The 26,838-nt window shown below is 37.3% G+C and overlaps 1 long non-coding RNA gene across 1 annotated transcript in view; it reads left to right on the plus strand.

Moving 5' to 3' along the window:
- The window catches only part of LOC112392564 (uncharacterized), a 39,025-nt gene extending 15,770 nt beyond the window's left edge, over window positions 1–23,255 (plus strand). The window contains exons 2-3 of the long non-coding RNA XR_003001713.1: window positions 11,942–11,998; window positions 22,985–23,255. This is a non-coding gene — a long non-coding RNA (uncharacterized LOC112392564). The remainder of the gene's footprint in view (window positions 1–11,941; window positions 11,999–22,984) is intronic.
- The last annotated feature ends 3,583 nt before the right edge of the window (window positions 23,256–26,838 follow it).

Consider the following 26,838-nt stretch of genomic DNA (forward strand, 5'->3'; position numbering starts at 1 on the left):
GAAACTGTTAGCAAAATAACAAAATTACCTGAATATATTTGTCTCAAGTAGATCTCACTATGTGAGCTGATTGATTTCAATTTGCTACAGCAAAAAATTTATTAAAATACACAATAAGGGGCAAAATCACCATATTGCAACTCTATTCTGGAATGGAGGATGACTGAGTCACTGGTCAAGGTGCCTTGTATCGTATAGAGTAAAGGACTGAGATAACTCCAGGTTGTTGTTTTTATTGTTCTATTTTTATTACAGTGAATATTATGTTTATTTACTTACAACTAAATTTCTAGGTATATAACTTGAGTTAGATCAGTGCCCATATCAGGGACAAAGGAAAAATAGCCCTACATAATTTTTAAGAACCTCAGGGACTGAGCTAAAAGTCAATAAACATATGGCAAAAAGACTGGAAGCAAATTGAATATATTTGCAAATTGACATTTTACTAAAAGAACATGCTTAAAACTTTAGGTTTATCAAACATATGTCAATGAAATTGAAACTGAAATCTATTCAGCAAGTAGAATGTATTACTGAATGCAGAAATACACATGTTTTACAGGACCTGAAATGCAAACGTTTTTCCATCTTGTCATATTATGATTTACTATTCTGATTTTAGAGATATAATATTAAAAATGTGTTAATGAAGGCATTTCTATTTAGAATCTTAGGTACATTTTAGTTTTTAAAATGTCCATCTTTTTGCCAGGGTCAATCCTTACGCCACATGGTTGGGTTTCCGAAATAAGATTTGCAGAAAGAAAAATGTGCCATTGATCTTGGACATAAATTTATAACTTATCTTATGTTGGTATGTAGCTAACTCCTGAATTTTAAAACTATATATAATAGCTATGGTTATGATTTTTTTTCTGCGTACTTTTTCAAAGTGGAAAAAAAAATTTAAGTTCAACTTTGTACTTATCCATGTCTCCTATTTTTCTTTTTTGTGTATTCTTTCCTCCCTCCTTCCTTCTCTGCTCTCACTTCATTATTTAGCCAATGATTTTTTTTCTGCTGTTGCTACTGTCAGTTAGTGACCAAGACCTTGTCTTAACCCTGAAGATGCAGTTGCTTTAGGCAAGTTCCCTCACTATTTCTTGACTGTGTTTAGGGTTAAGAGCTCTTTAGGTACAAGGTTAACTATCTCTCTTTCTACAGTGTCTGTGAGATTATTTTCTTTTGTTACCTCTTAGTACAAAATGTTAGCTTTAACCAGGACCAGTTCAGTGATAAAGGAATTGGAAAGGTTTTGAAGAGGCCCCACCACAGCCTCCCTCCACCTGATTTCTCTTGTTCCATGTAATCTAATGAGATGAATACACCTCTTTCTCCTTCAGACTGTTGGGAAAGGGATCTAAATCAAGCTGTTTCAAAGCCAATACCTAGACAGCAAACCCATACCTAGGTTCCTGAACTGGGAACTCTTGCTGGAAAAGCACGAAGGATCTTTTGATATTGAGATGAAGATCGCTGAGAAAGCTGATTTCTTCTCTGTGTGGAATCATCTCTTGGTGTTCAGCTATGGCTTCCTCTGGTTGAGATGCTCAATCAACTTCTCATCCGGGCCACACTCCTTACCTGAAGGGAGATTTAACTTGGCGTCATATTTATGATACTTCCAGATGTCCGTTTTTTATCTATATATCTTGGCAAAAATCTACCCTACCCATCTCATTGGATTTTCTTCAGGGTCCAGTGTTATAATATATATTAAATCCTTTGCAAACTATGAAGTATGATTAAAATGTAAGACAGTTTTCCTGGAGACAACAGAACACTAGAAACTGATATGGTATAGCAATATCAGCCAGAGACATATTGGTTGATTCAGACTCTTCCTTTTTTTAGGTCCTGACACGGTCACCTTGCTTGTGTGATACTCTTTTTTTAGTTCACAGGAAATCAGATCATTATTAAGGTCAACCAGCTGCTCCTTGAGATGTTTCGCCATGTAGTCTGGAGGAAATATTGCAAGAGTTTGTCAGCATTGAACTATTTGGACATGGGTAGTCTCATCAGAAAAAAGAATCTTGTCTTCTCAAAGGACATGTGACAAATGTTTATGGACAAGCCATGTAGCTGATTGCTTTATCAAGGTCTATCCTCTGTTAACTTCCCACATGCCCACTCTACTGCAACTTAAAGACCCTCCTTTTTCTCTATTGATCCATTAACATAAATAATTACAATTAGAATGGATTTATTAATTAATGGCTATTATAATCATTATGAATTATTCTTCACTATATAACATTTCATATAATCGATTCCATAACTCCTCATCTTTTAAAAGATAGCATTCAGAGTTACCCCTGAGGACAATGGAACCCACAAAATCAGTTAGAGGCTATAGTTAGAAAAAAGAAATAAAAATATTTAGCACTTCAAAATGAAGAGCTAAATAGACCTTGCAAATCTCCATGTTTATTTTACGTGCATTAGATTTCATTAAATTGGAAAAATCAATACAATTTCCAAATTACACTTTGTTCATTGCTTTTATCTATCAACTATCCAAGGAATATGATCTCAAATTTTTATTTATATAGATCTGTAACATTTGGATAGACAGTGAAGAATTTTATCTGCTTTCACTAAAATTTGTACAAAATACAAAATTAAGAGACGGTAATTTTTTAACCCAGAACATGAGAATTACTTGTAAGAAAGTAATATTGATTGGAAAACAAAATATTACTTCAGTCGATGTCCAAGGAAAGTGATCAGAGTATTTTAGAAAATTCCAAATTCCATGTATTTATTTTATCTAAAATGACATCCTTTGCTATATACATTGTTTATCTGTAACTAATTCTTTTTACAGGTTGTTTAATATTCTATCCAAAGATCAACATATCATGTCAACACTTTCTCTAATACAATGGCAAGTGGCAAGAACAAACTGTACAGAATCCTCTTTCAAAGTAAGCAAAATTAAACTATGGAGAAGATTGATGTAGCCCACGCAGGTATTATAAGCAGAGACAGATAGATATGGGTTAAAGGCAAAATTCTTTGCCTTAAGAGATCCTAGAACAAAGCTGAGGTAGGGGAGATACAAAAGACATATAATTAGACATAAATGTTACTTTTACCCTCAAATAACTAACCCAGTTATTCTCTTCTACTGACCATTTATGGCTCAATTCACTAATCTCCTAATCTGATACACAGTTGAAATGTTTTACCTCCAATTCTTGAGACCATGTCTCTCAAGAAAGATACTACATGACATCTTTTAAGATGCCATTGTACAAGAACCAGCAAGTTTGCACCTGGTCCATTAAAAATGGCCTGTATAAAAAATAAGATATTCTGCAGAATCCTATAAATCCTGCTGCTGCTGCTCCCTGGTTCCTATCTGTCTGTTCCCTTCGTTTGTTTCAATAGTCGCTGATCCTTGGTTCTTGTTCTTACCTCAGTCCTTGGCATTTCCTGTATGACTCCTGGTAATCGTATTTAGCCACTCTTCACCACCCCCCTGAACCTAATGTCCGCTTGTTCTTTACTGGTACTCTCACTGCCTTCTTTGTGCAGTCTTGCTGTACCAGTCCATGTTATGCATGGTCTGACAGCTATGTCAAGCGTCATCTTTTACCTATGTAAGCATAGGTACTTGGTCAATTCGGGAAAATAAACAGTTTATTTTAATATGTACTTCTCCACGTGGAAGGCCAATTAGGAAACTGCTGCATAAAATAGTCAAAAGATTATGAGATTCAGAACTAAGATGGTTAGCAGGAGCATGAAAACATGATGGGTTTAAGAGCTACTGAAGAGACAGAATTAACAGGATTTGATGACTGAATTGAATAATAGAGCTAAGGCAGAGGGAAAAGCCATGGATCATGCCTTAATTTTGGCTCAAGAAATGGAGGTAATCATGAACACATTTACTGAAATGGGAAACACAGGAGGAAAAGCAGATTTGGGGTAGTGAGATGTGATGAATTCAGCTTCTAATAACCGAATTATAAGCGTGTTCCTAAGACATCTAAGTTGTCATGTCCAGTGTGCAGGTAAATTTAGGGTCTGCAGATCAGGCAAGAAATCTAGCTTGAGGATACATATTAGAGAATAGAGCATTTTTAAAAGACTAAGTGATCTAAAAAATAAAAGTCAGGGAGTCACTAGGATAAGGACTGAAACCCACCGGGTTTACCACAGAGGCTGTTGATGAATATGGCTGGTAGAGTTTTAATTAAATGGTAGAACATAAGCCAAACTTTGGAGGACAGAGGAGTAAATGGAAAGTGAGGGACAGGAACGTCTTATCCTTACAATGAGGACAGCTGGATTTTTATCTCAGTCAGGATTAAGAACCAGAATTACATACATATTTTCTGAAGAAATTTAAAATGAAGTCTTCCACCTCTCTTCCACATCTATTCTCTATTCTTTCTTCTATGTGTCTCTGCTGAGGCAGTTTGTTTTAAAGAGATAATGTATATAAAATACTTAGCACAAAGTGTAACATAGTAAATACCCCAGGGATATAACTACAGGTATTTGTAATTATCTGAATGTAAGCTACTTCTGAAAAACATGTGGGAAGGCAAATTTGTGTGTAGCAAAAGCAAATATTTAATTATTTTAAATGGGAATAATAATAATAATGCATTCTTAGTACATGTAGAAAACCCAACCAGTTCCTCTAAAAATTATTAACATACTTAAACATGTATATAATAATCTACTAAGGATTTATGCATTATAAAAACCACATAATACTTGCTTACTTAACATTTAATGAGCACATTAGCGAATGTGTTGACGTGGGTCACAGATACTATCAGGTACATATTGCATTTTCATTCTACACCACAATGAATATGTGTTCTAATGTAAATAGACAAGAAGATAATATGGAAAAATATATATTGAATGCAATTAACAAAATAAAATAAACAAATGAGGCCATTCAAAAAAAATGGTTACTTTCCAGAGTGAGGTTTAGTGATGTGGGAGACGTTTTCACTTAATAATGCATAACACCTTCAAACCAGGCAAACATAAAGCGCTGTCTTATTCAGAGAATAGCTGAGATGTGAATGCAACATACTCGGCATCCTCTTGTACACTCTCTGGAAATTACATGGAGATTCATTATAACAAATAGATTCAAACACTAAATTTGGGGTAAATATTTTTTAAAGTCGTTATCACTACTGTTAGTATTATGTGGACCTATGGTGTAACTCAAGAGTGCTATTTTTATGGGATACGAGCCAAGAAGAGCAGTGGTTCTTAACTGGCAGTGAATTCTCCTCCCAGGAGACATTCGGCAATGTCTAGGGACATTTTTGGTGGTCACAAAATATGTGGTCCAGGATGGTCCACAAATCAAAAGGTTAAGGATGCTGCTAAACATCCTACCACAGAACAGAGCCCCACAACAAAAATAATCCAGCCCCAAATGTCAATAGAGCTAAGGTTGAGAAACACTGAAGGAGAGAAAAGAGTGAAATCAAACCAATATTTCAGAGGAAACCTCAACTGGAAGAAGGAAGAGATCAAATATTGCAAAATCAGAATTTGGAACGAATTGATGTTATTAGCTTGGGGAACTATAAAGTGGATCTTTTCATCAACAGTGCTAATAAATACAAGAAAGGGAGCTACTTTGGGAAGGGATTATGTGGAAAAATATTAAGTTTAGTTTCTACTATGTCACACTTCAGGTATGGACAGAACATCCAAATGCATGAGGTAATTTTAATGAGTACAGGGGTTTTGTCTAAATTTTCTGGTTAACTTTTTTTTAAAGCATTTAGATACTCTTCAGGTTATAAGTCAACTAACACATTTGAGCTCTAACTCTGTGTCATATATCATACATTTTTCACATGCAATGTTGCTTAATCTTTAAGGAATTACTGGAGAATGATATTACCACCCCATTTTATGGATGAGAGAAATGAGGCTTAGAAATGTTAAAAGTGACTAAGCTCATACAGCTACTAAATCATTGTACTAGGATTGAAATCAATGTCTTTGAACCCTAAGTCCTGGGCTTTTGGCTAAAATAATTTTCTTTTAATGCTCATGAATGCTCCAGTTATTTCAGACAATCCCCTACAACCACTCTTTACTGAGCTTTATAAGTAACTTCCCTCAGCTACAAAACACACACACACACACACACACTTTTTAAAATACAGTTTTTCTTTTTTCTCTTCTTATGTCAACGTAGAAGTTTGGAAAACATAAAAAAAGCATAAGTCAAGAAGATAAAAATTATCATTAATTCCACCACGCAGAAATAACTGCTACTAAATAACTTTTAGCTAGTGATTTGAATTTTTACCGTTTTTCTTTTGCTGTTTTCCTCTGCTGATGGTTATGCTGATGTACAGTGATATTTCTAAAATGAATCATGAAGAATTAGAAAGAGGAGATGAAGGGAATGATGGTAATATGCTAGAGAATTAGCTCTCAAATTCATAAAGAAGAAACTGGGGTGAGGTGAGGGTGGGGAAAGAATGAGGACAGGGTAATTTCCAGAACCTTCTTTTTGCCCAAGGAGTACTAGGAACTTAATAAATCTTAGTTCATCTGTCATCTCTATGCTCTACTAATGACAAGGTTAAATTGAAGCTACACTCTCCTGAGTGCTTATCATTTGCAAATGCAGTACTAAGAGCTTTACTCACATTATCTCATCTTATCCCTGCAGCAACCTTGAGTAGGATATTATTATTTCCAACTTAGAGAAGAAACTTAGGCTTCAAGAAGTTTTAAAAACTTGCCGGGTTCCACGTCTGGTTAATGGAGAAGTGAGGCTTCAAAAGCAAATCTGTCTGGCCACGGAGGCAGTGTTCTTCCTCTTTGCTAGGTCGCCTCCTTTCTCTGAAGAAAATGAGGCGTGGAAACTATAGAATTCAGGAAAGTGATGGCAGAGCTGAAGGAGATCTTGGGATCTTGGACAGAATACTTTTTCGTGGTTACTAGCTCCGACTTCCTTTTCTTTTCCATTTGCAGGAGTGGGTTGGTATTTGGCCTCTGAAATATGGTTCTAAACTTAAGTCACCAGATGCTTTTAATTTGATTTCATTGGAAAAATATAGTGTGATAAGGAATGCACATGAGAAGATTACTACCTGCCTGACACATAGTAGGCTCTCAATAGTGTGCTGAATGAATGGCCAGAGGAAGGCAACTCCAGCAAACTGAAGATCATTTTTCTGGAGCAACTTTAATAATAAGCTGAGCCACGCACAGCACAGGGAGATCAGCTCGGTGCTTTGTGACCACCTAGAGGGGTGGGATAGGGAGGGTGGGAGGGAGGGAGACGCAAGAGGGAAGAGATATGGGAACATATGTATATGTATAACTGATTCACTTTGTTATAAAGCAGAAACTAACACACCATTGTAAAGCAATTATACTCCAATAAAGATGTAAAATAATAATAATAAGCTGAGCCAAACTCCTATTGAAGTTTACCACTTATTTATTTAGAAGAGCCAAATATCAACCAAATATCAAATATCAATATTTATTTAGAAGAGCCAAATATCAATATTTATTTAGAAGAGCCAAATAACCACTTATTTATTTAGAAGAGCCAATATCAATATCAACAGAAGAGCCAAATATCAAATATTTATTTAGAAGAGCCAATATCACTCCTTGGGCAAAAAGAAGGTTCTGGAAATTACCCTGTCCCCATTCTTTCCCCACCCTCACCTCACCTCAGTTTCTTCTTTATGAATTTGAGAGCTAATTCTCTAGCATATTACCATCATTCCCTTCATCTCCTCTTTCTAATTCTTCATGATTCATTTTAGAAATATCACTGTACATCAGCATAACCATCAGCAGAGAAAAACAGCAAAAGAAAAATGGTAATCAACAATTGTAAAGCAATTATACTCCAATAAAGATGTAAAATAATAATAATAAGCTGAGCCAAACTCCTATTGAAGTTTACTACTTATTTATTTAGAAGAGCCAAATATCAACAGGTGTTGGCTGATTGAAATTACTATTCCCTGCTACCTTTCTAAAAATCAGACCACTGCTCTTGGAAAAAAGAATATCAGAGTTTAAAATTGTGTGATTACAAATGATCATATTTTGGCTCAAATTTAAAATAAATAAATATATTCCTTTGGTTTTGACAACATGTTTGGAAAACATAGTCTTTGGCTTTGAGTTTTGGGCTGTAGGATGGAGCTGTTGTGGAAAAGTAAATCATAGTTTAGGTGTATTTTCCCAGCTAGCCCTCTGGGTTAGGAATATTCTGCTCATCTGTGGAAACATGACCTCCCAGTGAAGTGCCATGCAAATCATTGGTTTTACATGAAAACCTATATTAGTCTAGTCACTCACAGGCATCTTTAAGCATAACTGTTGGGTAACAGTCTATGTTTATTGTTATGATAAATGTTTCGTAGCTACTGTTCTCTGGGGTTTTCACAGTAAAGGAAGATACTTATCTCATTGGAATTTTAACCACACTACAATTAAAATGAAATGCAATCAATAAAATATTAATTCAGGTATGTTTGCAGATCAACTACTTAATGGCTAAGTCGATATCTATCATTCTTTAGTTTTCTGAAGGTCAATACATAGAGTCAATGAGTTAACCAGCAAATCAGAAATACCTGTCTGTCTAATTGTGGGTCTATTATTAAGTCCTTAATAAAATGCATGACTTGATGAGAGTTTATGCTGCCTCTTCTTTTTAAAACCTTCTGCCAGACTGGGTTGCTACTTTAAAGTCCAAGGTTATTGAACAATATTTTTAATGCTAGATATCAGTGTAATACCATAGGAAGTAGAATCATTGGATGTTAAAGTAAGAAATGGCTATCCAGATCTCTTCTCACCCTTTCTTTTAGAGCAGGGGACACTGAAAATCAGTGAAGATAATTGAGTTGCTCACCGTCACACAGTCAGTCATGGAGCTGGACCTGGAGTCTAGTCTCCAGGTTCCCAGGCCCTTGCTCTCCAAAACACCAAGCTACTGAATTTCAAGATTCCACCCCAGGGTCTGGTTTTGCAGATACTGTGGGTAATTTTCCTTGCCACTTGTGGGTCTGGGCTGTGTTCACTGTTTTCTAAGCAGAATGAAGTAGGAATTAAGTAGGTGAAGGCATAAGGGAGCAGGAGAAGCTTGCATTAACTGAAAATGCAGTCTCATAGTGGCAGGTGCCATGGAGATTTTTTGAGGCTGCTATTGGTGAGGGTGAGCTACCTCTCCCTCACTCAGAAGTGAGTATCTGAAGTGACTAGCACCAAATTTAATACTATGAAAAGTATCACCTCCAAGTCCCAGGCAGAAGTATGGAACTCTTTGGGGCGTCTGCCAAGTAAAATGGGTTATTGAAAAATACTGATATCTCAATTGTCAGTATGGTGTTTTTTATGTAGGCAGTAGAAGTAAAAAACTAACAATGAATTTCCCCACTAATTTTCCACTGCTACTTTCTATGTGAGTCAGCTTTAATCACTTGTTTTACTTCATGCTGGGTAACAAAAAGATTCTAAGCTTTGGTCACTTGTGTAACTCTAGCAGCACTCTACAAAGGAGAAAGCAAAGGTTTTGAACTGAGGTTTTTACTCTTACTGTACAAGCTTATAGCAAAAAAACAAACACAAAGTTATAAGTGGAAATAGCAATTCATTTCAGTTTTTAAGACATTTACTTTCATCACATAAACGGTCACTGGGCAGTTAGAAAATGTTAAAGATGCTTAAGTTTTGCAGTATTATCAAACTGCATCAATTTGCTATCAAAATACAAAAACAAAAGCATTAGCTCCAAAAAATAAAACAAAAACAAACAAAATACACCTACTCTGTTAAACTGATCCACAGCATTTGCTTTTCAGCTCTGTCAAAAATAGTTTGACTGATTTAATGACATTTTCCAATTTGATTGTTAGATAAAGGTCTTTTGTAACAACCAAATCAAGTTGACCACTTCTTAGGCACACTTCCTCATTACCTTTTCGTGTCTGAACAAGTTACCCAGAGTCATGGAGTAGAGAGGAGTCAGCTCTTCCTACGAGATGTTTGCATCTTAGCTGTTCAAAAGCACCAGCAGAGGAATGTACCTCTATGTCTTTTGTGTATCTGTAAACTGAAATTACTGATTTGCAGTATAATAAATTGTTAGAACTGGCAGAGGCCTTGGACAACATACAACCCAGTGTTTCCCAGGTGGAGGAATGTGTACCACTAGTGTGTACAGGATAATTTTAGGAGACATATCAATATTGGATGACACAATGAGAAAATTCACTGCATTTCAGGTTTTTGGAGACTTCTAATTATATCAAGAAGAAAGTCTCAGGCTGGTGCTGACAAAGAACTATCTAACAGTTTTCCCTTTCTTTTTAAGAAATAGAAGGCAAGCCTCATGCAACTATGTGGAGCTAGAACTTAATAATACCGTATGGTTTTCATTAAATTAATTTTTTCAGGTCACCATCTATTTATGACACAGAAACAAAACTTCCTTTCAAAACGTATTTATTTAAGTTAAAAATAAAATAAGTTAATTAAAAGATAAAAACTAAGTAAAAATTACTGCAGTGATATTGGCACGGTAGCCCAAATATTAAATAAAGGCTATAGTCACTTATGTGGTAAAAATCATAAAGCTTCTGAGGGGGCTGGAGACCAACTCCCTCACTGGACAGGTGGGAAACCCAAAGCCTTGAGAGGGCAGAAAATCCCAAAGTCAGGAGTGCAGTCCACAGGCTACTCACCAAGTGGATATCACCCCTTTATTTGAATCTTTTCTGAAAAATGACTAGTTTGAATCATTTTCCACAAAATGGCCTTCTCCCCATCACTTTGTGAACAATGCACATTAAGTTTGAACTTGAAAAACAATAAAGCGTAATTCTTCATTCCCATGACTAGAAAAGGTTATAGAACAGGAACTGTAAATATTAGGAAAATTAAACTAGATTCTTGAGACATGATTTAGTTAAAAAGAAAAGTGGGAAAAAATTCCCCAGCATAAAACTTTAAAGTTTAAATTCAAAACTAAACAAGTAGTTTTTTTCTCTTTTGAAAATAAAATGTGTTTTGTCTTGTTTTAAATTTATAAGTCTTGAATACTTGGAAACATAGCAAGACTAATTTTCTAACCAATCATTTTTTTAAACATGTACAAGCTTTCATTGAAATACAAAACTAAAATGCTACTAGAATAAGAGGAAATTTAAATTAAGGGGAAATTATGTGTCTTGCAAATCTTAAATTATAATTAAACTTGCAGTCTGAGAAAAGAATTCTAGAGGTTTTTGTAAAAACCAAAGATTCTTGATAAAAAGTATTTCTTCAAGGCCTGAGAGGAATGTAGGCACAATTTCCTTCTACTAACAGAGAGTCAAGGCGTCCAAAGGTACTGGCCACTCAGCTGAGTATATATTCTAGAGGATGAGGAACAAAATTTCAGAATGACAGAGTGGCCACTGGACTATTGACTTTAAAAATAAATAAATAGAAGGTTTCCTCTTATCGTTTAGTTTCTGTGACCCACAAATGACTTTTATATCTTTGCTCTTGCTTAGGAGGTTCAACTGCTTTTTATGCCCTGAAAATATCCCCTGGTCCATCTGTGAGGATTCAGACACAAAGAGCTATTTACTTATTTATCAACACCAGGTCATCCCATAGTTTTATCGTAATTGGAATAGACTCCAATACTCAGCCTTCCATTCAGACGTTTCTTCTATAATGCAATTCCCACTAGCATCCTCTATCTTCGTGTTCACCCTTTCCAGGTGAGTTCAGAATGAACTGTTATCTCAGGTCTACCTATCCTCATCATTTGTGAAGGATGTTACAGTGGTCCCATTTATGGATGAGGCAACTGAGTCTCAAGGAGAATAAAGTATATATAGGCATTTCTCATTTTATTGCATTTTGCTTTATTGTGTGTGTTTTGTTTTGTTTTGTTTTACAGATTGAAGGTTTGTGGCAACCTGCATGGATCAAGTCTATCGGCATAATTTTTCCAACGGTATTTGCTCACTTCATGTCTCTGTCACATTTTCGTAATTATCACAATATTTCCAATTTTTTCATTATTATTATATTTGTTATGGTGATCTCTGGTCTGTGATCTTTGATGTTGCTCTTACATTTATTTCAGGGTGCCACAAACCACACCCACATGAGACAGCGAACTTAATTGATAAATGTCATGTGTGTTCTGACTGCTCCCCTGACCTGCCGTTCCCCTGTCTCTCTCCCTCTCCTCGGAGCGCTCTATTCACAACAATATTGAAATTAGGCCAGTTAATAACCCTACGATGGCCTCTAAGTGTTCAATTGAAAGAAAGAGTCACACGTTTCTCACTTTAAATCAAAAGCTAGAAATAATTAAACTTAGTGAGGAAGGCATGATGAAAGCTGAGATAGGCTAAAAGCTAGGGATCTTGTGCCAAACAGTTAACCAAGTTTTAAATCCAAAGGAAAATTGGAAATTTTGAAGGAAATTAAAAGCACTACTCCAGTGAACACATGAATGATAAGAAAGTGAAACAGCCTTACTGCTGATATAGAGAAAGTTTTAATGGTCTGGATAGAAGATCAAACCAGCCACAATATTCCCTTAAACCAAAGCCTAATCCAGAGCAAGGCCCTAACTCTCTTCAATTCTGTGAAGGCTGAGAGGTAAGGAAGCTGCAGAAGAAAAGCTTGAAGCTAGCAGAGGCTGGCTCATGAGGTTGAAGGAAACCATAACACCTCCATAACACCAAAATACAAGGTGAAGCAGCAAGTGCTGGTATAGCAGCTGCAGCAAGTTATCCAGAAAATCTAGCTAAGATCATTCATGAAGGTGGCTTCACTAAACAACAGATTTTTAAGGTAGATGAAACAATCTTCTACCGGAAGATGCCACCTAGGACTTTCATAGCTAGAGAGGATAAGTCAAGGCCTGGCTTCAAAGCTTCACAAGACAGGCTGACTCTCTAATTAGGGGCTAATGCAGCTGGTGACTTGAAGTTGAAGCGAATGCTCATTTACCATTCTGAAAAATCCCGGGGCCCTTCAGAATTATGCTAAATCTACTCTGCCTGTGCTCTCTAAATGGCACAACAAAGCCTGGATGACAGCACATCTTTTGACAACATGGTTTACTGAATATTTGAAGCCACTGTTGAGACCTACTGCTCAGAAAACAAAACTCCTTCCAGAATATTACTGCTCATTGACGATGCACCTGCTCACCCATTGTACAAGGTTAATGTTATTTTCATGACTGCCAACACAACCCATTGTGCGGCCCATGGATCAAGGAGTAATTTAAGCTTTCAAGTCTTATTAAGGAAATACATTTCATAAGCCTATAGCTGCCATAGATAGTGACTCCTCTAATGGCTCTGGGAAAAGTAAATTGAAAATTTTCTAGAAAGAATTCACCATTCTAGATGCCATTAAGAACATTCGTGATTCGTGGGAAGAGGTCAAATTATCAACATTAACAGGAGTTTGGAAGAAGTTGACTCCAACCCTCATGGATCACTTTGAGGGTCTCAAGACTTCAGTGGAGGAAGAGCTACAGATGTGGAAATAGCAAGAGAACTAGAATTAGAAGTGGAGCCTGAAGATGTGACTGAATGGCTGCAATCTCATAATCAAACTTGAACAGGTGGGGGCTTGCTTCTTATGGATGAGCTAACAAAGTAGCTGAAATCTACTCCTGATGAAGATGCTGTGAAGATTACTGAAATGACCACAAAGGACTTAGAATACTACATAGACTTAGCTGATAAAGCAGTGACAGGGTTTGAGAGGATTGACTCCAATTTTGAAAGAAGTTCTACTGTGGGGCAAATGCTATCAAAAAACATTTCATGCTACAGAGAAATCATTTGTGAGAGGAAGAATCAACAAGGCAAACTTCATCATTGTCTTATTTAAGAAATTGCTACAGCTACCCTAACCCTCTGCAACCACTACCCTGATCAGTTAGCAGCCATCAACATCGAGGCAAAATCCTCCATCAGCAAAAAGATTATGACTCGCAGAAGCCTTGCATGATGGTTAGCATCTTTTTAGCAATAAAGAAGGTATGTACATAAGTTTTTAAATAAGATACGTACATTATTTTTTGTACATGCTATTGTATACCTGACTACAGTAGTGTAAACATAACTCTTTATGCACTGGGAAACCAAAAAATGTTTGACTCACTTTATTGAAATACTTTATTGCAGCAGTGTGGAACCAAACCTGCAATATCTTCTATGTTTACCTGTACCCTAGCTGATGGAGGAGAAGGCAGCTTAGTTAGCTATAAAAGTATTGATTCTTTTTGGTAAAAAAAAATCACTTACTTTTGTTCCAGGGTTTCTGACTCAGCGGTCACCCATCTTTCATGTCAGACCTCCTTCACTGGCCTACTGCTTGGCTCTTCTACTCAGCAAATAGGGGTCACGTTATTTAGTTGAATTGAAGTCACCTGGATTTTTTCCACCCCTGAAGAAGAGTTTTCTTGTTCTCTATTATCCTTTAAGTACTTAAAGAGAGTTTTAATTCTTTAAAGAAAGCCACTACTGTTTGCAGCGTTAATAATTCATTTGTAAAAAATAAAAAATTTGTAGTGAGATATTATAAATTGAAAACGTTATTTGGTCTTTTGGTTTCATCATACTTGCCTGAGGAAATGAGCAGGAGCTTAAAATCTGTTCTTGGGGCTTCCCTGGTGGCGCAGTGGTTGGGAGTCCGCCTGCCGATGCAGGGGACACGGGTTCGTGCCCCGGTCCGGGAAGATCCCACATGCCGCGGAGCGGCTGGGCCCGTGAGCCATGGCCGCTGAGCCTGCGCATCCGGAGCCTGTGCTCTGCAACGGGAGAGGCCACAACAGTGAGAGGCCCGCGTACCGCAAGAAAAAAAAATCTGTTCTAATGTTGACCCCTCAGATATATAATCATCATGGAAAAGTGAAGACCTTGGAATTGTTTGGAACTTGGTTTTGTCAAGGCAGATGGCTTTACCTTTTATATGTTTTTCTCTTCTTTATTAGTGCTACAGCCGATAATTATAATCAAGTAGCCCAGAACCATGTGAATTAAATTATCCTGAATAATAATGCGTTTGGTTTTTGCCCAGTATGAAAGGACAAGGATATAAGGCCAAAGGGGAAATTTATCTTTCATCCCTCCTTGATGAATGGTTTCTTTAATAATAATAAAAATTTATCAAATTTTAAGGTGGTTTTCTTTTTCATGGCTTAATTCTACATCCATTTTAGGGAGAAGGAGTTGAAATCTCTGACGGGTGGTTGCACTCATTAATTATTTACATTGAACGTAATGTTTGCTTAGTATCTAATATATCTAACCAGACACTCAATGTTATGTAGACATGTAGATAAATGTGGATGAACAAGACACAGGCCTTAGAATTTGACCAAGGAGAAATGTGTGTAAGAAATTAATTATGATGAATTGGGAGATTGGGATTGACATATATACACTAATATGTATAAAATGGATAACTAATAAGAACCTGCTGTATAAAAAAATAAATAAAATAAAATTCAAAAAACTAATAATAAAAATAAATTTTTTAAAAATAAATTAATTATAAGAGTGTGTTTTAATGATGAAACTGGGAAAGAGTTCACAGAGGAGATCACATTGAATACGGTCCCAGAAGACTGAGTTTGCTGTCTTGGAGGGGGCAAGAAGAACATTCCACACAGAGGGAATAATTATGCAGATATACGGACAGATGCAAGTTGGAAATTTTATGTTCAGGAGGTAAATAGCTCAAAAACTCAAATTTGAAGTCAAAGTTTATCAAATTTTTGTCTCTCCTTCAGTCCTTTAAGAAGTCTAAGTTGTTAAGATGATAGTGATACCATTTTAATCTGATGCATTGTTTAATTGCTTCAATGATCAGACTTAAATAGTCTTTTCACAGTATCTCTCCTCCACAATCTCTGATAGGCCAGAAAGGCGTCAGCAGAAAAGTGAGCTGACATTGGGAGCCCTGGATGGTGACAGACTGGTCACTTTCCCCAAAACACGAGTGCTCATGAAAGAGCATGTTGTAAGGTACTTAAGCACCGTGGTCTAGATGCTATCATAAAATGGCATGGAATTGGTAATGACGCCTAAGCTTCGTGGGTCTAAAGCTTGGGGTTGAGAGAAGGTTTTTAGATTCATTTAGTATCATATATCTGAGGCAGGGAGACAATGACGTGAAAGTGGTAGCCCGTGTTCTTTCACAAATGACTATGCAGGAGAGTGAGGCTGTCACAGAAGTGCCCTTTGTATCAGGAAACATTTTGGCAGAGCGTGAGATGGTTAGACATTTCTAGAAAGCATTAGGATTATGTTCTTTACTTTCCTTGTGATCATAATTTTACATTTAGGTAATCAACTATCACTCTAGAGCAAGTCATCTACTTTAGGTGTCTTCATGTATTCATTTAAGATGATTCTATGCAGCAGACTCTTAGGTGCTAGGCATATAACAAAAGAAAGACGAAAGTCCATAACTCCTTCCCTTAAGGTGCTACCATTGTGAGATTGGGAAGAATATGTTAATGTGCTGAAAGGCAGTCTGAAGACTTTAGGAACCACGGTCCCTTTGGTCAGGCACCGCAGCAATGGGAATGGTAAAAGCTCAAGATTAAGAGAAATCATTCCAATGGAAACTACACCCCATATAGTCATTTGAAACCTACCTCCTTTAGAATGGATAAACTTTTTCTCAAAGAATATAGTAGTCTGGAAATCTCAGGATGCCATAGAAGTGGGTGTCCAAGAACATGCCTGGAAAAATACTTCAGGCCACTTGGATAAAGCCAAGAATCCACTGCCTACTCCTACTCCAGCCATACCCTTCAAAGTAATTCATCAGAATTCATGCTGTCTTTGATGAGGCAGTAGGAGCTGACGTCTAATTTTACTGTAGATCGTAAGTAAATATTAGCTTATGCCAAAACAAAGAGGATGGCCATTGCCACCGATTGGCCTAAATCATAGGCTATATATAGGATTTCCATGGAACTCCAGGAGTTCTTGGATCACATTTTGAGAACCACTACCCTAGTGTACTTTATGCTAGTGTCTTCTTGGAGAGTATATATCTGGGATATATAGATGGAAAGTTCATGCTTCTAGTAAGGCCAGAGATGGAAACTCCAAGTGTGCAACTTTCAGGAAAGCTTCAGGCTGATATGTTCACAATTTACTCATTAGATTGCCTGGAAATGATTTTTGGTCAGAATAAGTTTTGGCATTCTTCTGGTTTTTTTTTTAAGTGTAGAAAGTTTCTTTTTTTTCATCTGTAATATTCAGCATTCCAGCCATATCTGCATACTTTTATCAGAGATGCTTAATCATTTTTTGGTTTACCTTTCAAGAAGCCTGAAATGAGGTTGGGTTTTCTATGACTTTGACTGGTAAATAAATATGCAACTGAGGTAAAGTCCACCTAATTTAAAATATGCATTTTCTCAGAGAATACTTACCAGTCTCTAGTCCTAAATTTTTGTCATCATTGTAATAATCTCTTTTTGGGCACATGAATGAAACACACTCACACACACACACACACACACACACACACTCCCATGCACATTCTTCCCGTACCATGATATAAAGTCTAGGAGTTTGTCATTCTAATTGCCAGTGGTTGAAATTCTGATTTCAAAAAAATAATAAAACAAATTGAGAAATCCTGAGATTTTACTTCGTCTAAGCACTCAGCAAGGGAAATGAGCTTAATTTGAAAAATGGTGGTGATATATGCATTAGATTTCCTACCCAGCTGAGAGATTTATAGCATGAATAAGATGCCAAGAAATGAACCAATAGGGTACTGTGTGTGATTGTCTTTAAAGGGGAAAATTATTCTACAGGACTCATGAGCCATAATTTCAAATGCTTGTGTAAATATGGTTTAGTTCATCATCACCTTTTCCAATTATGTTTATGTTCAGCTCCAGAGTACAGCCTCTGCTTCCTTGTTTGAAATGCCACCAACTGAACTAGCGTTTTCATTAATACAAACAATGTTTACAGTGTCCAGAAATGATGATAGGAATATAGGAGTCTTTATTTGTAAATTAGACATACCTCAAAGAGGTGCCCCATTAGCTCTGGTTTAGCTTTTGAACAAAGCCTATTAAAATATTACAATTTTTAGGTTCTTCATAAAATTTTCATATTTATATAGTAATTATTATAATTATGTAGATAAAATAATATTATCTTTTTTATTTCTAAAAATATAATTTGCATACCTAAATAGATCAGGAATTAAATCATAGTTTCTGAATAAAAAACTTTTATTTTTCAGGAAAGTTATAGAACCACTAAATATTTGGAAACACACCTATAGCTTTGTTGGTAACTAAAGTTTTATACTTAGAAAACTACAAAATATTTTAACTGTGTTAAATATGGTGTAGGGGTTATTTTCCCCAAGTCGTTGCGACTCGGAGAAAACTGCCTGAGTTTGAATCCTAGCTTCACTCTCCATGACCTTGGAGAGTTGCCAGATCTCTCTATGCCAGTTTCTTCATCTGTAATATGGGGATAATAATAGATCCTATCTTAGAGGTTTGTTGCAAAGATTAAATTAGTAAATATTTGTTAGCGATAACAGTGAAATAGAAGTGTTTATTCTTTTTTTTTTTTGCAGTACGTGGGCCTCTCACTGTTGTGGCCTCTCCCGTTGCGGAGCACAGGCTCTGGACGCGCAGGCTCAGTGGCCATGGCTCATGGGCCTAGCCGCTCCGCAGCATGTGGGATCTTCCCGGACCGGGGCACGAACCCGTGTCCCCTGTATCGGCAGGCAGACTCCCAACTGCTGCGCCACCAGAGAAGGCCTAGAAGTGTTTACTCTTGCTAATATGGCATTTCACAATTGTAAATAAGGGTTCAAGAAGGAGTAAAATAAGAAATATGTAAGGTATGGCACAATTGAACAGAAACAAGGCTTTGCAAGTGCTAGGCTGTGAACGACACCTTGACATCTTTTGTCCACTCCAGGAACCAGGATATTATCTGTAAATATTACTGAGTCTTCCTGATTCAGGCGTCTTTCCTTAATAATACCTGAAGACAAAGTTGTTAAATACTTAAAGATCGGGCTTCCCTGGTGGCGCAGTGGTTGAGAGTCCGCCTGTCGATGCAAGCAACACGGGTTCGTGCCCCGGTCCGGGAGGATCCCACATGCTGCGGAGCGGCTGGGCCCGTGAGCCATGGCCGCTGAGCCTGCACGTCCGGAGCCTGTGGTCCGTGTCAGGAGAGGCCACAACAGTGAGAGGCCCGCGTACCACAAAAAAAACCCCAAACAAAAAATAAACTTAAAGATCATCAAAAAGTTAATTAAGAATAATTGTGTGCTGAATTAGCTGATCTTCTGCTTTATTGTCCAGGGTTCTCTATTCTTCAAAGTTGATACATTTGGCATTTGACTCTTTCTCCTTTCCATGTTTAGCTATTGACTCATTTTGTCATTCTTTCTGATTTAGTTCAAATTTGGATCATCATTACCTTTCTTTGTCAACTACTCCTTGCTTCTCTTTCTGCTGCTCACCCTAATTTCACCTTTCCCAAACTCAAAACGAGTTTTTATGCTGCCTCTAACAGCATAAAAGACATGCTATGTGTCAACGGACTGAATGATGGTTACTGCCCTGCTAGTTCTCAGTGGTAACAATCCTAGCTGATTCCTCACCAGCACCTCTAAATCAAAGTAGGGAAGAATGGTTTTGTGGTACAATATACTAGTTGAAAGATATTGGTCGGGTCTTACTGCTTGAAGTCATAGGTTAGAAGAAGAGGGAACCATCTATCTTTGGATCTGAACTGGTGACCTAGACATGAGTTCCAGCACCTGTTAAATACCCCAGAGCTATGCTAGCTTATAAAGTGATTACTCACTATTGGTTTGCAAACAGATGTTAAGGAAGAGAAAAAGGACACACTGAAAACCAATCTTGAACTAAGGACCTTTGGAAAATCATTCTAATACTTGCCCAACCATGCTCAGTGGGAAGACTTCCTTTATTGAATCCATACTTTATCAGAATGCCTTCTCAGAAGACACCCTGTTTTTAAAAAATCCTTGTTCAGCAGAAAGCACTTGAGATAATGGAAGGAGGAAGGACCAAAATGGTAATAATTCCACGCCCTCATCCCTTCCTTTGTCCTTTTTTCACTGCAGTTCAGGCAAAGTAGCATGGAGAGCAGAATATGGCAGTATGGTAGAAAGAACTCTGGACTAGGCGATGGGGTCAGTGTGTGGATCTAAGGTCTGTCACTTGGGAAAGGCCATTCCTCTGCCTGAATGTCGTCTATTCACATGAGAAGGTAATGATATGTACCTCACAGAAATGTTGTGAAGATTAAATGAGACTTTTGTATGTTGCAATAGTAATATTAGACATTATTATTGCTTTTTACTAGCAATGAATACTTTTGATGTTATAGATCTAAATAATTAAGGTCCTCAAACCAAACCATTTTTTGTCCCATAAATTCATAATTGGCATGTCTTCTGGGATGCAGTATGTGAAGTGCGCAGGGCTCAGACATTAGGAGATGAGACGTCTGAAGACAAACTCGGGTAAGGCACTTGTAGTCAGTGCCAGTCAGGTCTCTGACCCTTGGTTTTCCTTTCTAATGTATGATGGCGCCTAGCACAGTGAATAGTTCACAGTAAACAACTATCATATTATAAAATATTTTGGGTTTTTTTTTTTTTTGCTTTGTTATACCTTCATATTATCATCCATACTATGGGGTTGCTTTTGTTTACAATTGCTTTATGGGTCCTCAAGCATTGTGCTTAATGAACAGTAAGTGCTGACAAGATTGTACCTTATAAAGATGTCATTTGGATTGATAAAACATTAAATGTTAATATAGTGGGCTCAAACATTCTTTTTTGTTCAGATATCCTAACTGGAAATTCTTTAGAAACTCAAGTTTCTGAGGAATATAAACATTGATAAGACATGGTTATTGCCTTCAGGAAGCTTACATCTTAGTAGGAGGCATTTCTTTCACTAAAAGCTGTGTCCAGGGCTTCCCTGGTGGCGCAGTGGTTGGGAGTCCGCCTGCCGATGCAGGGGGCGTGGGTTCGTGCCCCGGTCCGGGAGGATCCCTGTGCTTCCGGAGCCTGTGCTCCGTGGCAGGAGGGGCTGTGGCAGTGAGAGGTCCGCGTACCGAAAAAAAAAAAAAAACCTGTGTCCAACAGAATGTGGTCTTTTTATGGTGACTGGGCTATTAAGTAAGAAAAGGAAAACGCTTTCAGAGATTAGACAGCAGTCTTTGAAGTCAAACTTCTGTCAAAAGGGATGAGTGGTGTGGAACTGGATTGGTGGGGCCGGCAGAGGGGGTGGGGCGGAATTAAAGTCTGTTACTTGTATTCTATTGTCAGGTACAGTACTAGGCAAGTCACATTCATTGCTTTAGTTAATCCTAAAAGCAATCCTATGAGATAGGTTGCAAAACGTTGACTTTATGGTTGAAAACAGTTGGTAACTCAGAGAGGTGAAACAAGCTTGTCTAAGAGCACACACCCAATGAGCGCTGGAGATGGGATTTCAATCATTAACACAGGGAGTGGATTAGAAAGTGGGTTTTGTTCAATTAATTGAAAAAAATTTTGAATCTGAGTATCTCACCTTCTGCAAAAATTTCTTATTTTTCCCTCCTGGATTCTTCTCCTTCCCTTCTCTGTTGGGCCTGATAATGAGCTCAATTCTGGATTTTGGAGCCCTTTGATCAGGTCTATAGTCATCTTTCTGTGCACATAACCCAGGAGGGCTTATCTTATTTTTTTAACCTGCATACTTACAGCAATAAGAACTGATAGCTATTTCAGATGTGCTAGTGTTTAGCATTCACATGAAAGGAAAGTCACCCAACATTAATTTAATTGTATAAATATGGTATAGAATACGCCACAATTAAGATATATGACTCAATCATTTATCCTTTTATTTAACAAATACTAGTGATTATTGCTCCCACCCCCTCAATAAGTCACAAAACTTTAAAAAGTAGTTTTAGGTAATCAGTATAGTCAGCCACAAGTATCAAATTAACATGGCTTAGCAGAAAGGATTTTTTCCCCTTATGTATTAACAAATCTGAAGATGGATAAACCAGGATAGATAAAGAAGAAGGATGGAGGGGCAAGGAGACCAGGAGTCTGTCTCTTTCTTTTTTTCTTTTCTTTTTCTCTTCTTTTCCTTTTTCTTTCTCCCTTCCTCCCTTTCTTCCTCTCTCTCTCCCTTTTTTCCTTCCTTCCTTTCTTCCTTCCTGTTAGAACACTTAACATGAGATCTACCCTCATAACTAGAGACCTGCTGTACAACCAAGTCTGTTTCTTTAAAAAAAAAAAATTCTGGGAAGCCCCAGCTACCAATTTCACCTTCTCCTTGGCTGAAATCTATCACATGGTTACTCCTAGGAGCAAGGAAGGCTGTGTTGTGGTTTGAATTATTTAAATTGGAAGAAAAAGAGAAATATTATCAGAGACACAGAAAGAGGTCTCTTTAGAATATCAAGAATTTTAGTTTTCCAGCCTCCCTAGTAAAGAAAAGCAAGGCGGAAAAGGGCTACGAAAGGCTTTGAGGAAGCTATCAGGTCACCCACAATGCTGGGCATGGGAAGCTAACTGGCCTTCCCGGGACTGTGTTTAATAATACAAAGGGCATTCTGGTTCTACTATTTACTGTGAACCACATTCATGTTTCTTGACCTCTGTCAAGCTCATCTGCCTATTTATAAAACAGAGATAATTATAGTGCTTATTTTAAAGTATTTTATAAGACGGTGAATGAAAAAAAGTGCTTAACATCATGCCTGGCACATAGTTAATTTTAATAAATATGAGCAACTATGAAAATACAATCATTGATATTGTAAAGCATAACACATACTTCTTGACTAAACTGAGCCTTTTTACGTTAACTGCATATTCCCTTTAGTTTCTTGCTTTGTTTGTTATTTTTCTGTCCTAGGAATACCCTTCCTAAGCTCTGGATGTGTCCTCTGAGAAGGTACCCATGACACAGACCACACTGGACACCAACTCAGATATTGGGGGACGGTTCCACGACAGCTGAGTGCGGACATGCTGATCACTGAGCCCCTTGATGAATGAAAAGCTGCTAAGCTCTCCTCTCAAGCTGATGGGGCTGGTGCTGCCTTGAAGCGCTGAGAGATGCCATGCCAATTCACGGCAAGGTCTTTGTTGTTGAAACTCTTGCATCATGACATCTTTATGCATGTGAAAATACAGGATGAATTTCAACTATATGATATTGTTCATGTTCATCAGAAATGTTATTTCTCTTTACAAAGTCTGGTTTCAATGAACCAGTTATGTAATGGATATTAAATAAACATGGAATTTTACATGTTCATAATATTTGGTTTCTTGTGATTTTGATGAACTACACTTTCCAGCACTGTCAGTTCATCCTTATTTACAAACAAAACGTTTGCCTGGAGCAGAGTGATGTAGTGACTTGCTTTATTTTAAGATAAGTCAACTTTTCTATTCAATGTTTAATGTGAAACTGACTCAAAATGTTCTTTTAGGCCACATTTACATTTCTCTCTGTATAACACGTATTATACTATCTTAATGCTGTGAGCTATATAAACCAAAGACATTCTAATTCTGTTTTTAATGTATTTTTCCAAGATAAATAATTTATAACACACTAATAAAAGTAAGGAGCTCATATTAAACGAATTATATGACCTATTGAAATGGATCTATGGAAATTGACTCTCTTAAAAGTAATTTTGTGAAATTATTTTATATAAAATTGACTTCCTTATATGAATTCTTGACAACAAATATAAAACAAAAAGAACTTGAAATCTCCCTCTCTGTCCTTTTACACATTGAAGAGAAGTAATCAAATACTTTCTAACTTTATGATTTTGGGGGTTCTTAGAAAAAGAAACCAGATGACTAGTAAACATTTCAGTTGCACATATCAGCTCTGGCTACCTATTTAAAATAAAAATACTGGGAACATATGTGTACGTATAACTGATTCACTTTGTTATAAAGTAGAAACGAACACATCATTGTAAAGCAATTATACCCCAATAAAGATGTTAAAAAAATAAAATAAAATAAAAATACTTTTCAAAGTACTCCTTTCAAAGTACTAGTCTTTTCACATTTAAAGTGATATCGTTTTATCTGTGGGTTTATTTGTGAAATGTTTTCACATTGCCATCCAGGTGAAGAAATATCTTTGGGATTTTTTGTCTTGTTTTTTTTTTTTTAATTTGGAAGGCTGAAAATAAGTAACCCTGAGCCTAAAAGGCACCTTGTAAGCACTCATATGCATCACAAGAGATAAGAAAAGCGATGAAAGGGCAAACAAATATTCCAAGCATTAAGGTTCCTTTAACCTTGAAAGGGTTTGTTTCAAATGGGCACTCATGGCATACCATGACCTCCTAATGTTATCAAATACATATCAGTGTATTTGACATTCTGCCTTTGCAGGGAGGCACCAGGAAGATGTTGGGGAAGGGAAAACTGACCAGCTTTCAGAGAGAGTTTCAGATAACAGGGTGATGGTGTCTGGTTTTTAGTTTTAAAGTTGGGGTGGTGGCAGAAATAAGGGAAAGAAAGGGAGGAGAGAACTGGGGAACCTGAAGAGTTGAAGGAGTGGAAGAAATCTTTAGGAATTTTAGTGACAAAGTGCAGATTCCTATGACCATGCTTCAGAGCATCCTAGCACCAGCTTGCAAGGGGCAGCAAGATTATTTAAAAGAGTTAGAACTTTGGAGTCAAAAAAGTTTTCTATGCCATTTCTTGGATCGGGCTACTTTTGTGGGTAACTAACCTCACCCATTCCTAGGATTCTTTCCATTTGACTAGTTCCATTTTTCAGGCAGTGACCTTTCCCTGACCTCGGCCCCAAATTCCAGGTCACCTTGCTGTAGCCTTGGTGTGGTGCTGAATAGAGGGCTTACCAGATTGTTGGCACCGGATAAGTGGTACTGAGCACAATCGTCCTCTTTCATGAGCGGGAGGGAAGTTGCCTTTCCTAGGGTTCAGAGATCTGGGCTGACTTACGCCTCCTTTTCATTTTGTTGTTCAGTAATTTTCCCTCTGGCCAGATCTGCAAACTGGTTGCCTTGCAGGAAGGTGACATGCACCACTGATGCAAAAAGAAAAAACAAAAAAATACTATTGGCATCAGCACAACAGCCAACGGTACTTCCAAACAGTTTCATTTTACGATAGAATAGGTCAATTATTTGCCCCAAATAATTAAAAAGTTTCATTGCTTAAACTTAATCTCATATCTTTATGTTCCTATGTTGTTATTTAATTATACTCCTCTTCGGAGTGGAATCATTATCTGAACACCAAGCTTTGCCAGTTTTCCAATCCACCCCCAAATTATCTTGGGAAAGACCTCCTTCTTCCTCAAAATGAAAATAACCTGTATCTGCCAAGTTTTTAAATAGTGACAAAATAATTGATTATACCTCAGCCAGAGACTCTAAATAACCTCAGTCATCAGCCTCCATGTTGCCACACAGCCATGGCTCCACAAGCAGGATGGTCATTTCTGATGTTCTAGATGGTTCTGCACCTCTTTTTTAGGAAGAAACCTAATGGGTCCTAATGCTGAGATTCAAGGGCTACAGTGAATGGCAAATTCTGACATGTCACATTGAAATGCAAAGCCAGTGTACCAGCCTCTCTCTTTTGAATAAATCAATATGGCAATACTGACAATTTTCAAGCCTACCTCTCTATATTCTGTGTTTCCTCCCATTCTAAGGATGTCAGAAGTAAAGAAGGACAAAAAAGAAGAAGGATCTCAATAGTGAATGGAAAACATCAAGCTAATCTCTTATCTTGGCATCCAACTCAGTCAGTTCTTGGAAAAACAGTGCTTCGAATTATTTTTCAAATGATTAGATTCATGTCCTATGTTTGGACATTTAATTAGGCTTAAGGGAAAAAACACGGAAGTTTTTTAATACCATTCTGCTGTGTAAAATACTCATGAATGTTTCCACCATATTAGGTAATTCCCGATCAAATACACTTGTGATTCCAAGTGGCCTGGCCGGGGCGCCGAAGCACGCAACCGCCAGCCAATGCTAGCTCCGCGCAGCACGCATTGTGCCCTGCGTGCTTTAAAGCAATCAAACGAGTCTGCAAATGTTCTTCAAAGAATACATCTAGAATGTTGCTTCTCTAAACATCTCCTTGGCATTCATTCTATTTTCCACTTTGAATTGCTGCATTTAGTTTTGTAATGACCTTCTATAGCAAGGAGGTTTTATTAACTCTTTGATCTTCTGGCTTTGGGATGAAAACAAAGAATATATAAATGAGCACTTTGTACACTGTCTTATAGAGGATACCAGAAGAAAAAAGGAAAGATGTTTTCATCAAACAGATTGGTCTGTGTGGAGACTTTCAGCCCTTCCTGTTCTTTTCTCTCTTTAAGCAAAACGCTTATCAGTGTTGTACATGTGTTTGTTTTAATGTTGCCTGAATAACTAGATCTTTGTTTCTCTTCTCTCTAGCGCCCATAGCTGAGGTGAGGGTCAGATACCTCTTTGTGGATTTTCTTTTTAAGGCATTCTTCATCCTTGGTTTTTCTAACCCTAAGTGCCATTCTTGGGAAAACTGCCATCGTCTTTATGGGTTGAAGGCAGCCCTGCTCTGTTTCCAAGTGTTCCTTTGCATGTGTCTCCTTGAGTGGGGCAGGGGAGCGGATCTGCGGTCAGGTAGTTGCCTGATACTTTGAGGAGAAAAAGATTGAGAATCCCACCTCCGAATCCCAGTTCTGTACTTCAGTGTAACTGTGTCTAT

Source organism: Neophocaena asiaeorientalis, unplaced genomic scaffold (assembly GCF_003031525.2).
Source record: "Neophocaena asiaeorientalis asiaeorientalis breed wild unplaced genomic scaffold, Neophocaena_asiaeorientalis_V1.1 scaffold184, whole genome shotgun sequence".
In the NCBI taxonomy this organism is placed as follows: domain Eukaryota; kingdom Metazoa; phylum Chordata; class Mammalia; order Artiodactyla; family Phocoenidae; genus Neophocaena; species Neophocaena asiaeorientalis.